Genomic DNA, 13,040 nt, shown 5'->3' with positions numbered 1-13,040 from the left:
TAAGGCACTGAGGAGTGCAGTGGAACAGAGGGATCTGGGAATACAGATACAAAATTCCCTAAAAGTGTCGTCACAGGTAGATAGGGTCGTAAAGAGAGCTTTTGGTACATTGGCCTTTATTAATCGAAGTATTGAGTATAAGAGCTGGAATGTTATGATGAGGTTGTATAAGGCATTGGTGAGGCCGAATCTGGAGTATTGTGTTCAGTTTTGGTCACCAAATTACAGGAAGGATATAAATAAGGTTGAAAGAGTGCAGAGAAGGTTTACAAGGATGTTGCCGGGACTTGAGAAACTCAATTACAGAGAAAGGTTGAATAAGTTAGGACTTTATTCCCTGGAGCGTAGAAGAATGAGGGGAGACTTGATAGAGGTATATAAAATTATGATGGGTATAGATAGAGTGAATGCAAGCAGGCTTCTTCCACTGAGGCAAGGGGAGAAAAAAACCAGAGGACATGGGTTAAGGGTGAGGGGGGAAAAGTTTAAAGGGAACATTGGGGGGGGGGCTTCTTCACACAGAGAGTGGTGGGAGTATGGAATGAGCTGCCAGACGAGGTGGTAAATGTGGGTTCTTTTTTAACATTTAAGAATAAATTGGACAGATACATGGATGGGAGGTGTATGGAGGGATATGGTCCGTGTGCAGGTCAGTGGGACTAGGCAGAAAATAGTTCAGCACAGCCAAGAAGGGCCAAAGGGCCTGTCTCTGTGCTGTAGTTTCTATGGTTTCTATGGTTCACTGTTACAACTGTACACAAGATGAAGCTACTGGGTACTCACCATATTATCTGATGTTTGGACGCAAGTTGAGGTTGCCCATTGACATTTGTTTTGGGACTGACGAGGATGACTTACCACCGAAGACTTATCTGAAGTATGTGTCTGACATGAGATGAGAGCTGAAAAGGGCTTATGAATTAGCTGGGGTCACGGCTGCCAAGCAGAATTGAGGAAATAAGAGGAGATATGATCAAAAGATGAGGTTCTCCCAACTCCTGCCAGAAGACCGAGTCCTCATAAGGAATCAGGGGCTACCTGGAAAGCATAAGTTGGCTGACTGCTGGGCGGCTACACCCTACGTGGTGGAGAGTCAGATGCCAAACCTATCAGTTTTGCGGGTGAAATCAGAGGATGGGAATGGGCCTGTCAAGATTCTCCATCAGAACCACCTGCTGCCCTGGGACAAGAGGTGCAGGTAGACCCTGAGCCCGACTTGGAGTCTACGCCTAGTAAGAGAACTCTGCGAAAACATGAGGCGACTGCAGGGCCCACAACAGGCAAGGTTAGTCCAGGCCCCCGACCATGAGAGGGAAAATGATTCGGAGGATGAAGACCTGGATGTGTGGTATATGCTGCCTTTCGCTAACTCCCAATTGATTGAGGAAGAGACTCCCGGCCCTTCTCCCACTGAGTCAGGTGAAGTGGGGGGGTGCTATCTTTGGGCAGCCCCGGTTATCTCTAGTCATAACCCAAGCACTGCATTACAGAGGAACCATTATATTAGCAGTGAAAACCTTCCCAGGATGTTACACTCTCCCCCCACCAAATTTAGTCGTGTCCTCATGACTTGGAGATAATTTGCCAACTCTTCCTGCAAAGCACAAAGTCCAACCCAGGTGTAAAAGGCAGTGACATAGCTCCCCACAGCAGTAGGGGCCACACTCTGTTCCCCCAGTGTGACATGGCCAGCCTATCCAGTGGTCTCCTAATTCTCTGAGACTTCCATTCCCCCTCACCTAACTCTTCAGGTTCAGACACTACTGGGGAGACTTCCGGTCTACTTTGGCAAGGCCTCCCCTGACCTATCACTCATGCCCACCTGCAACTCGGACCCCTCTGTCCCGTGGCCAAGCCCCAGTTCCTCCCCTGCAGAGTCCTGCTGTAACCCAGGCTGCCCACAGATAGTTCCCCCACCCCCACCACTTCACCTGACTCAGTGGGAGAAGGGCTGGGAATCTCTTCCTCAATCAATGGGGAGTAGGCAAAAGGCAGATCCTCTGAATCTGTATCCCACTCAGGGGCGGGGGCTGTCCAAATCTCTCCTGCTGTTGGTCCTGCAGTCACCCCACATCGCTGCAGAGTCCTCTTACTAGGTGTAGGCTCCAGGTCGGGCTCTGAGTGTCACAACCACAGATTCGGCAGTGAGGTAGATACAGCAATTGCGTTTGTGAATTTGTACGTGTCAGCTAATTATTTAATTCTGATAGTACGTAACCCCATACTTGTCGTCGTAGTGCTTGTCGAGACTTGAACAGAGCATAGCAGCGCTTGGCTGCCTTCTTGCTTTTGGCCTTCTTTGAGAAATTGGACTTTTGAGTCAACTGACTTTGAAGACTAGGGGTATTCGTTTAAAGTTTAGATTTTCTTTTCAGCTGCAGTGTAGGCTTCGTTTCTCATTGGAGAGTTTCAGTTAACGGCCCTAGCGTTTATTGTTTATTTTCCCTTTAACACGGTTCGCAATAAGGTTTGTGAACTACCGGCCTGCTTCTGTGTCTCTCACTCCGCACTTGGGCCATATCCGAACCGGGTAACACTGGGTCAACCTGCACCTCTTGTCCCTAATGCATCTAGGTACTTGCCAAGGGTAGGCTAGTTTTCACAGCTTTCACCACATCAGCCACCGACCCCTTCAAACTTTCAAACAATCTCTGTTGCTTTTCGTCATCAGAGCACTGCCACTCATCTAACAACTGAGAGGTCTGCTCCACCCACGTCTCATACTCCTCTTCCCCCACAGGGGTGGGCGTTATTCCAGAGAAAATTCTTAGCTCCAGCAGGGTCCCTCTGCCTGTGCACTGAGCCACATTTGCCAGAGAGGTAAGGGCTGATGCCAACTCATTACTCTTACTCTTCACTGGGGAACAGGGACTAATTGAACTTTCCAAATCCGACGACTCTTTCCCCTCACTCCTCAGAAACGAAAGAACCCTGTCTCTGAAACCTCCGCCCCCCCAACTATGGGCAACTTAGCTTGTGATCCAGCCTGCTGGGCTCCCTTCTCCTCCTCCCTGCCATGGCCCCACTTCACCTGGGGCACCGACAGACGCTGGCAGTCCCACCACCGTTACATCAGCGCTAGTCTGAAATACAACAAGGTCTGAGCCTGCCATTTTATCAAACCTTTGCGCTACAATTTCAACTTTGCCAACAGCGTTAACCATACTTAAAAATTGAATTAACAATTCATCTGGGGTATGACTATCCACCCCTTTACAATGACCAACTAACCTTCTAAATGGTACGTCTTTATATTGCGGGAGGAAACTGGAGGAAACCCATGCATTCACAGGGAGGACGTAGGAACTCCTTACAGACAACATCGGAATTGAACTCTGAACTCTGAATTTGCAGCAGACAATGTAATACATAATAACAGAAAAAAAGTTATGAATTGCAATAAGGTAGTGTTCATGCCCATTCAGAAACTGGATAGCAGAAGGGAAGAAGCTGTTCATCAGTCATTAAATATGTGCCTTCAGGCTTCTGTTCCTCTTTCCTGATGTAGCAATGAGAATAAGGCACAATCTGGGTGATTGAGGTCCTTAACGATGGATGCTGCCTTTCTGAAGCATCACTCCTTGAAGATGTCCTGACACTGTGTAGGCTAGTGATGGCGCTGACTAAGTTTACTGCTCTCTGCAGCTTATTTTGATCCTGTAGTAGCCCCCACCCCCATACCAGACGGTGATGCAGCCCGTTAGATTGCTCTCCACGGTACATCTGCAGAAATTTATGAGTGTTTTTGGTGACATACCTAATCTCCTCAAATTCCTAATGAAATATAGCCGCTGTCATGCCTTCTTTGTAGGTACATCGATATGTTGGGTCCAGGTTAGATCCTCAGAGATATTGACACCCAGGAATTAAAAATTGCTCACACTTTCCACTCCTGATCCCCTATGAGGACTGGTGTGTGTTCCCTTGTCTTACCCTTTCTGAAGTCCACAATCTGTTTAGTATTTTCAATTTTCATAATGTTTTAAATAACAAACCCTTGAGTGAATAAACTCAGTCTGGAATTCATCTATGCTTATTGTCCATCAGTTTCAAATCAGCCTGCCACTACACTCCAGCTCCTATTCTCTTCTACCATCTTATGCTCATCTCCCATGGACAGGGTTATCAGGATAATCAGGATGTCACTCAACTGTAGGGTGCCATTTTCTGACTAGGGATTGGACTAGATTATTAAACATTGTGGATCTCTTGGAAGTGAGAAGATGTTAAATATCATAAGATGCTATGTTTGACCAGGCAGAAATATACAAGAATATTCGGATATAAGTTGTGCCATTCATAGTAATAAGTAAAGGAGCTAGAATTAGCTTGCTCTGTGGCTGAAAGAGAGTGAGTATTGTATGGACAATATACTGGAAGTCTATGCAATACCATTCTCCCTCCTTTCACACTATTACATAGATTGAGCAAGCTAGGACTTCTTGCTCTAGAGCAGAGAAGGATGGGATGTGACTTGATAAGAGCTGTGCAAGATGTTAATTGGCATAGATCAGGTGGATTGCCTGAGACTTTCTCCGAAAGTGGAAATGGGTAATATGTTGGGTCATAATTTCAAGATGATTGAAGGAAAGTATAGGGGAATGTCGGAGGCAGATACGTGATGGTTACTTAAGAGACTGTTAGATAGACACATGAATTAAAGGAAAATAGAGGGCTATGTAGGAGGGATGGGTTAGACTAATCTTGGAGCAGGTTAAAAGGTCAGACAACATTGTGGGCTAAAGGGCTTGTATTGTGCTGCAATGTTCTATGTACAGGCATAGATCATTGGCTAGATGGGTAGTGCAATCTTGTCCAGGTGAGGTCCTAGCATAGTGAGTGTCCTGAAGGTGGGGGTTCTCATTTACTTCGCTTATACATAAGATGAACCAGATTTGGGTGGCCGAACACTAGAAGTGTCAGGATGGTCTTGGAAACCCAGTTTGTTGGCATTCACTCAGACATTTGGCAGAAGGGATTGGAGCAGTCATGCAGTCATGGCCATAAAACTACCCTCCCCTAACTCTGTTACCTCCAACCAAAGTTGAATGTCTCACCTGCAAAGTGCTAATAGATCTAGGTCCTTACAAGTGAGGCAGAGGGCCTATTGCTGAGAGCAAGGAAGATTCAAGGTTCGATTGAAACTGAATCCGAAAGGTTGCGTACAGGCCGAGTCGAGGCAGCGGGGTCCAGGCCCCAGAATGTATCACGGCGACAGAACTTGATGTTTGGATGACATGCTGGGCCAGATTGAAAAGGTTAGGGAGTCGGGGCCAGAGATGAGGGTTGGGTCAGTTCAGCTTGCTGCTCTATTCTGCGCTGAACTAAGGGTCTGTGGACAGTCTCTCTCTGAGGACTTCAGTTCAGAACAACATTTCCTTGCGTTTATTGTTTGCATGATTTTTTTTCTGTGCACATTGGGTGTTCGACGGTCTTTTTTTTAAAGGGGTTCATTTTGGGTTTCTTTGTTTCGTGTCTGCCTGTTAGGAGATGAATTTCAAGGTTGTATAATGTATACATACTTTGATAATAAATGTACTTTGAACTTTTTCATTGGTACAGTACTTCAGGGAAAGGTAAAATGGTTCGCTTACATTATATGGCAGATAATGCAGTCATTGCTCAGATAAAATCTTTCATTTCAAAAATCATGAGAGCCACCTTTCTTCTATTTATTTACCTAGAGTTTTGTGTTTATTCTAAGCCAAGCAAAAACATTGTATGTAAACACATACAGACTATAGATCCTTGGCTGAAGTCCATATTATGTCCTAACCCTGTAATGTGCTTAAAATACTGGCAGTAATGTTCAACAAATGTTGTAAACTAGTTGACAGAACCAGTGCACAGAAGGACCTTCATACTTAGTCACATTATATGCACAATAGTGCACAATTCAATTTCTTACCAGACATAAAATGCTGGAGGCACTCAGCAGGTCAGGCAACATCTATGCAGAGAAATAAAGAGCCAATGTATCAGATATATGAAGATGAAGATGACATGTCAGCTGAAGGCTGAGACCCTTCATCAGGACTAGGAAGGAGGGGAGAAGAAGCCAGAATAAGAAGGCAGGAAGAATGGAAGGAGGACAATCTGCACGCTGATAGGTGAAACCTGGTGAGGGGGAAGGCAAGTGGGTGTGGAAGGAGGGATGAAGTGAGCAGCTCAGTGGTGATGAGTGGAAGAAGTAAAGGGCTGATAGGAGAGAAGGAATTTGATAGGAGAGGATAATAGACCATGGGAGAAAGGGGAGGAGTAGGACATCAGAGGGAGGTGATAGGCAGGTGAGGAGAAGAGAAGGGGTAAGAGGAGAGCCAGAATGGGGAATAAAAAAAAGAGACGAGTGGAAGAAAACCTTCCATGTGCTTTGCATGTGAGAATGTGCTGATTATATTTAGGTTCAATTCAATAGTTCAGGACATTAAAAATAAAGTGATTTTCCCGATCATTGTATTTAAGTTTTGTGAATACTATGAATGACAGGGTAAACTAAAGTGCTGGAGATAAAGTACTGTCACAAGCTCCCACAGTCCCTGATGACCCAGAGATTTCAGTCTCTGAAGCTGACGTGAGAGCATCCTTCAGGAGGATGAACTGACGGAGAGCATCTGGCCCAGATGAAGTAGTTGGCCAAGTACTGAAAACCTGTGTTGATCAACTGTCTGGAGTGTTCACTGAGATCTTCAACCTATCTCTTCGGCAGTTGGAGGTATCCCTCTGCTTCATGCAGGCTTCAATAATACCGATACTTAAGAGGGATGAGGAACTTGCCTCAATAACTAGTGCCTAGTAGCACTTACGTCCACTGTGATGAAGTGCTTTGAGTGACTGGTGATGAAACGTATCAACTCCTGCCTGAGGAGCAGCTTGGATCCGCTCAAATGTTCCTACCTGTTCATCAGGGCCGCAGTAAATGCCCTTTCATTGGCTCTACTCAACCCTGTAACAACTGGACGGTGAAGATGTATACATCAGGATGCTCTTCATTGACTACAGCTCTGCCTTCAATACTATCAACCCCTCAAAATTAATCAAAATACCCAGGCCTCTATACTTCCTTGTGCAACTGGATCCTGTATTTTCTCACTTGTAGACCCCAGTCAGTTCTGATTGGCAACAACATCTCCACTGCAATCACCATCGCCACAGGCTGTGTGCTTAGTCCCTGGTCTACTCTATTCTTATGGCTGTGTGTCTAAGCACAGCTCCAATGCCACATTTCACTTTGCTGATGACACCACTGTTGTTGACCGAATGAAAGGAGGTGATCAATCAGCATATGGGAGGGCTATTGATGATCTGGCTGAGTGGTGCCAACCACTCACTCAATGTCAGCAAAGCCAAAGAGCTTGTTATCACTGTTTACAGGAGGAGGAAACTGGATATCCATGAAGCAGTAATCATCAGGGGAATCGGAGGTGGAGAGGGTCAGCAACTTTACATTCCTCGGTGTTATCATTTCAGCAGATCTCTCCTGGGTCCAGCATGTAAGTGCCATTACAAAGAAGATACAGCAGCACTCTATTTTCTTATAAGTTTGAAAAGATTCAACAAGTCATCTAAAACCTTGACAAGAGATGGTCAGTGACGGAGAGAGTTGTGCATTTAATATTTCAGTGATATCCTAAATATATTATTTGATTAAACATTCCTTCTTATCCATAATGCATTGTGGGTCATCTGTAAAGGTGCATAACTGGCACATGTCATCACACCACCATAATGTACAAGCGTCCTCACTTAAAGTAAAAACGAAGTTAGACTCACATTCCCAGCTCTTTTGTTTTCCTTTCAACTAGTTTTTATGTTTCAGAGTTACAAGACATAACAGTGGTGACGAGGAAGTTTAAAACAAATCTGAAATGACTAGCTGCCTGTTGAAGTACAGTGGGATGTCTGAGTTTTTAAAAGAAATGCAGCGAGATATGGTCGAGTAAAATAAACAGTGCACATGTGATCTTCAGAAAAGGAGGCACACAAAAAAGGCAAGAAACAGAAGAATTCATGGGTTCATAAACAGTGATAATAATCATAAAAACAGGAGCAGAAATGCTTGGCTACATCAGAAAGATTGACATGTTTGATTGTGCAATGGATAATTGGATAGCAAATTTAGCAGTAATTTAAAGCAAATGAAATAGCTGATGAGAAGCGAGTGATTTTTGCATTGTTCATTGGATTTAAAGGCATACCAAACTGATGAGAAACAGTGAGGAGCCATTCACGACAAAAATCACTGTTAGTGTGCAAGAACAAGAGACTGTCAAACAGTTTAAGTATCTTGGTGCCATCACCAAGCAAGAAGGATCAAAGCCTGAAATCCTTGCAAGGACCCAAACAATAGCAACACTGGCTAAACTAGAACCAGTCTGGAGAAACAATAACATCACTCTCAGATCCAAGTTGAAACTCCATCCACATGTGCTCTCCATCTTCTTGTATGCATGTGAATCACGGACTGCAAAAGAAGACCCAGTCAGTAGAAATTAGATGCTTCCAAAGGCTTCTTGGCATCTCCTATACAGACCACATCTCAAACGATGAAGTACAAAGAACCATCAACTAGCACATGAGATGCTACCATCTACTGTCCACAGTAAAGAAGAGGAAACTGAGATGGTATGGCCGCATAACTCTCAAAGACCATTCTTCAGGGAATGGTGCAGGGGAAAAGGAAAAGGGGCACACAGAGGAAGAAATGAACAACAACATGGCAGAGTGGACTGGAGAGAGCTTTGCCACAACCCAGGCACTGGCCCACAACTGTGAGAGATGGTGCAGTGCTCTTCTGTGTGTGCCCCTACGGCCCAGGTAAGTTGTACTATCCGTACGTTTGCTTAGAAATGTGACTGCTCCAACCAAATCAGCCAGAATTAGCTTTGCTGATATCATGAAAGTAATGCAGAAACATTTAAAACTGAAACCATTGTTGATTGCAGAATGTTCTAGGTTTCATAAGCAGAATCAAAAGGGGAGTCCATTTCAATGTATGTAGCTATACTGACGAAGTTGTCTGAGCATTGTCAGCTTGGTAATGGTCTTAATGATGCACTGAGATATTGTTTAGTTTGTGGAATCCTACAAGTAAGCATTCAAAAATGGATTCTAACTGAAGCAGTTCTTATATCTAAAGGAGTAGTTGAAATAGCTGTATCAATGGACGCCACAGAAAAAGACACAATTGAGTTGCAGTCATGAATGAAAATGAATGTGAACAAAATTGAAGTCTCTAAATAGAAAACAACCTGGCCGAACAAATTGTGTTGCTGTTGTTGTGGGAGCTCACATATACCAGACCAACGTAGATTTAAAGGCATAACAAGCAACAAAGTAGGACATATACAAAGAGCGTTTCAGGCAGACCGAAATAAATAGGCTGCACAGGAAAGAAAAAAGATAACAATCAAGTTGCAGTTTCAAAAAGAGCACTAATCTGAATGCTGTTGCCGAACAATCTGATAACGATGAGAATGACACAGGACTGGGTAGCCTTGAATCTTAGTGTATAATGTGAAAACTAACAATAGACAAGCAATATGGCCTTCGCCATATTGAACGTCAAGTTAATTTAGAATGAAATTTCACAAAATTAATTTGGACGCCATTTCAAAGATACTGAACTGACGATATCCAACTAAGAACTTATACTGGAAAAAAGTTAACTCCTGTGGGAATAACATTTGTAACAGTGAAATGCAACAGCCAAAAAGACACATTGAGTTTGTATGTGGTAAAAACAGGAGGGCCAGCATTATGGGTGTGTGAGTAGCTGGGGCAACTACAACTTGATTGGCGATCCATCCACCATTTGAATGCCACATCCCCTACAAAAGAGTCAACTTCAGTTAAGAAAGATACTGTCTCCATACTGTCTCTCCCGGTGGTCAACCATCTACTATCTGAATTCTGTATTCTAGGTCTGACCACCTCAGTAAACGACTCACCTATGAAGTTTCCATTCTTCTGGATAGTCCAGAGTCCATTCACCTGCAGCTCCAGTTCCTTTACCTTGTCAATCAGGAGCTGAAGTTTTGTGCACTTCCTGCATCCTGCCACACTTGTTGTGCCTCTAACTTCTCAAACTTAACTTCTACCCTGCGCCTGTTCTCGCTCACGTCTGTTGAGCTAGACCTGACCACTCTAACACTGGCTACTCACACCATGGCTGCTTCTCTCTAGCCACTCTTCTTTTTATTGACCCGTGCTAATTAACCCTAGTTACTATTAACCCAAGCAAACTCCCACTCCACAAGCAAGTCCCACTCCCCTTCTAGATCAGCGAATCAGGAGTTCATGGCCACTTACAAGCTTTCAAATCGTACCTCTTGTATATTGAAATTATAATGTATATTGCAATCTGCAAATCCTAGAAATGATCCCTGAGGTATTCCACTGGATATAGAAAGAAACTTACTTTCTTTCTGAGAAAGTCAAAATGTTTCACATGTTATCTTCCTCACTTTATGAAATAAATATTTTACAAGCACAATAATCTTACCAGATAAAGATACTTTGCCTCTCACTGCTGAGGGGATGTCTGCGGAAAGAAAAAAATATTGAAATGGCAGGGTATAATTTTAGGGAGAAAAAACAGAAAATTACAAATTGCATTGCATAACTTGAAGGGATTCACTAAAATAACATAATATGAAGTGCATTGCAGAACCAAACTGCAAGGTGTACTACTTGGTAATTATTAATTATTTGGATGCTTTATTCTTGATTCAAAGGACTTTGATCTAGGGAAAGCTAAATTTCAATCAACACAAGAACCTCTCATCCCAAAGGCACCAGCTTTGATTCCTATTAGAATGATGACTCCAGCTGTCAAATCCTTTCTAATAATGGTCTGCAAGTTCAAATATCAATAGCTAATTTGAAACTGTAACAGTGTCACAGAAAGTGAGTGGCAGGGATAATCTCTTCAGGATTTTTCTAATCTCCTGCTATAATTTTGGCAGAAGGCTGTGAAACACCAAGACAAACATGACAAATAGTAAGAATCAACTGTTTTTATTGCACCTTCAAAGTTTCATGTTTGAATAACAACAGAAGATCAGCAGAATGCAATGGGAATTCTCTCAGAATATTTCCTTATTAAACTGTACTCATATGATCTTTACGTATAGCTATTCCACTGGCTCACAATGGACAACAAATACTAAAAGTTTTGTGTCCTGGTGGGTCTCTTCAGTGCATGTTAGCCAACATAATGCATCAGCTTGGAAATGTAAATCATTATTTTGTTTAATTTATGCCTGACTCCAAACTGACTCTAAAATTGGATTGAAATTGCATCCATCAATGGTGCTGATAACAAACTCTTCCAAAGCTCCAGGCTCATGAAAGCAACAGCTTGAACCTAATAAACACCCTGATAAGAAAGGACGTCCAAAGGCATTTCACAAATACACTTGAGCGAAGTACACTCAGAGGCCACTTTATTAGGTGACCTGTACACTGGCTCGTTAATGCAAATATCTAGTCAGCCAGTCATGTGGCAGCAACTCAATACATAAAAGCATGCAGATATGATCAAGAGGTTCAATTGTTGTTCAGACAAGAGATGTGACCCAAGTGAGTTTGACTGTGGAATGGTTATTGATGCCAGGTGGAGTGGTTTGAGTATTTCAGGAAATGCTGATCTCCTGGGATTTTCGTGCACAACAATCTCTGGAGTTTACAGAGAATGGTGCAAGAAGCATCCAATGAGAGGCAGCTCTGTGGGTGAAAACGCCTTGTTAATGAGGGAGATCGGAGGAGAATGGCCAACTATCGCAATGAGGAAACCAGCGTTCCTCGGGTGAAGCTGTCAGTCGTTCTGCAGAGCCAGTCCATCTTCCGACCCCGGAGAGATTTGGCCATGACCTGGGCCCTTGCCAAGGCTTCCTCTCTCAATGTTTGTTGGTGTTTGAACTCCAGCCGTTCAGGTTCCTTACGGAGCACGGAAAGGTGACCTTCATGTTCTCGTTCCTGCCCTGGGCCACTGCACTTTGGGAGCAAAGCTCTAAGATTTGCTCGGATTCAGAGGAATTCATGGTCGCCATGAAGAAGGTGTTCCATCACCCTGCTGGGGCAGGCTGCACATCGGATCATCTGATGAATGTGCGTCAGGGTAGTTGGTCAGCAGCTGACTGTGCTATTGAATTTCGGACTTTGGCCGAAGAGAGTGGCTGGAGTGGGGAGGCCTTGGCCATTCTTTACCACCATGTGTTTTGAGACAAACTAAAGGACGCCTTGCCTTGGGAGAGCTAGTAGAGGACCTAGAGCCTCTGATCCATTCACCTCGATAATTGCCTGGTGGAGTGAGAATGGGACTACCTTACAAGGTCGAAGAAGAATAGCCTGAGCCCAGCCTCAATGCATCACCGTTCCATTTCCCAACCTGAGACAATGACCAGTCCATCTCCTGTTCGAGATTCTGTCAAGCCCTTGCAAACTGGCTGCACAAGACTCTCAGAGTCGGAGTCAAGATTGTTGCTATTACTATGGGGAAGCAGGTCACCTGCGGGCCACATATCCAAAACTGCAGCCATTGGGAAACCAAAAAGACCACCTGGTGTCGGGAGGACTGTGACGATAGCAGCTACTTTTCCCAACCCGAATGATTCTGGTGTCCTGCTGAAGGCGGAGATCTCCTGGGGTAAGAACTGACAAGAGGTGAATGCTTTTGTGGACTCTGGGGCAACTGGTAACTTCCTGGACTCGGGGACTGTCTGCTGGCTCGACATACCTCCGCAAGAGTTGAGTCGGCCATGCCTGCACCAGCCCTGGATGGTTGCCTTCTTGGTTCTGGGCTGATCCTGCAGCAGACATCAGTTTTGCAAATGAGGATAGAAGAATATGCAGAAGATATTTGTTTCTGTTCATCCATTTTCCTCGCATACTACTGATCCTCGGGCACCCTTGGCTGTCCCAGCATAACCCTTACATGAACTGGAAGGAAGGGAGGATCATTGCACGGTCCAGTCAGGGCAAGAGGGTATGTTTTCGGCTTGGTGTTCCAACCCCCAGACTCTCTAAAGAACTGCAGCCAA

This window comes from Mobula birostris, chromosome 1 (assembly GCF_030028105.1).
Source record: "Mobula birostris isolate sMobBir1 chromosome 1, sMobBir1.hap1, whole genome shotgun sequence".
Taxonomy (NCBI): Eukaryota; Metazoa; Chordata; class Chondrichthyes; order Myliobatiformes; family Myliobatidae; genus Mobula; species Mobula birostris.
Note: the sequence above shows the minus strand (reverse complement) of the source record.